A 2,055-nucleotide genomic window follows, 5' to 3' on the forward strand; every position below is an offset into this window, starting at 1 on the left:
TTTTTGTGTGGCTAAGACTTTCTTTATCTCTTTGTTAGTTACACTTTTTTTTATCTCTCTATCGGTTTTGATTGACTCTTAAATTTGTTTTCTTTTTTGTTTTAAAAAAATGTTATTTTGCTAACGTAGTACACTTTTATCTTGGTTTTAGGGTTATAATTCATCTTTTTTAATCAAGTTCATCTCTATATGCATAGGAAATAGATTGGATTAAGTGTTAAGGGCAAAATTAATGCAAGTTATTTACATGTGTATATGATGTTGCTGTTAGTTTCTTTCACTTTGAAAACTCTACCCTTTGATCTATGAAAATAACTTATGTTTTCTGCAATTTGGGTTACATTTAATTTATTTTTTACATTTACAAATGTCCCTCTTATAATATGCACAAAAGAAGCTTGGTTAGTTAGCTTTTATTTTATTTTGCTTTTTACACACCATATATTTACTATTTTTAACAATTAAGAGAGAGAGGGATTCACTATAAGTAAAGTAACAATTTTCATATCCCTTAGTTTTTGTATTTGGTTTTACCAAAAATGCACCAAGTATAAAGTACTTGGCTTATTTTCTTCATTCCTATAGGGCGTGTTATAATTTTCAAAAGCTGGTGCAAATTGCATTTGTTTTATGTATCAAGGCAAGTAAACATATCAGTTAGTCATTATATTAACTTTGTCTTTGTTTATTTGTCACTTAAGAAATTGGACGGAGACTTTGATAGAAAAATTGGAAATTGGTGGAACCATGGAAGATTTTGGAGCATGGGACCCTCATATGGGAAGCTATTGCCAAAATCAGCTAAGTTATAGAATTTTATTATTAGATTAGTTGTCAAAGTGGCAACCTTTGATATTTTCGGGTTTGATAGAGACAAAAATCATGTATTGATTTGCCTCACATGGGCTATGCAATGGTACTAGACCTATATATAGATTTTGCAGGGAGTTAATTATATCTTCCACTGATAATGAGACAATTTATCTTTGTAACCAATAAGCACACATATTAATACGGTATTCTTAATTCAAATTTCAAATACATGTGTGCATATTGCCAAATATTTTATTTAATCAAATTTGATTTTATGGATATAAAAAGCAAGAGATGACACCATTGTGTAGGAACGAATTTCAACATATGATGCATGTTGAAACTTTAAAAAAGTGCTTGGAAGAGAACAAGGAAGACACCATGTCTAATACAGATTGAAAGCTCAAATAATCATGCTCACTTTTAACAAATCAAATCCCTCTTTCAATTGTTAGAACATATAACTGTTTGTGTGTGATGCAATTTAATTTAAATTTGATTTGTTGATGAGAGCTTATTTTTTTAGATTATTTTTTTAAGTTATTCTATAGCACATTTCTACCTCTTAATTTTTAGCATAGAGTATCTAAAAACACTCAACAAAATAAAGTAATTGAACTCCTTGCTGAATAAAAACTAGGAAGGCAGAGACAATTTTTAACTTTCAGTTTGTATACTGTGTAGCCCATTAAAAATATGTATGACAATAATAATTTAAAAATTCCATGCAAATAGTTTTTTCACTTTAAAATTGATCATTTATCACAAATTTATATCACAGATTAGATTATGTTTGTTGTGAGTATATGTATACTTAATGAAACTTCGAGATTTTGGAGAGTGGATTAGTAATAATCAAAATAATAGTGTAAAAGGGTATAAATTAATAATAGTTATTTGTAAGAAATCTAAAATTAAATGAATAAAGAGAAATTAAACAAAAGTTAAAAAATCATGATCGATGCAATTTAACTGTCCCTCTTTTCTTTTCTATCTAACAAGTAATTACTTATGGATAATAACATAATGTCTGGACTTATTTCTCTATAACTAAGTGTTTGATTTTAATTAAAATTAAAAACAAGAAAACTGGACAGTTATAAAAAGAAAATACTAAAAAGAGTGCACGGGAGACAAAGAATTTTATTTTAAAAAGTTAATAATAAAAGAGCAGTGAGTTGAAATTTTAAAATAAAAAATTGGCAGTTTTTAAATAATAGCATTTTTGAATTTTAAAAATAA

The sequence above is a fragment of the Glycine soja genome, chromosome 19, assembly GCF_004193775.1.
Source record: "Glycine soja cultivar W05 chromosome 19, ASM419377v2, whole genome shotgun sequence".
NCBI classification, from domain to species: domain Eukaryota; kingdom Viridiplantae; phylum Streptophyta; class Magnoliopsida; order Fabales; family Fabaceae; genus Glycine; species Glycine soja.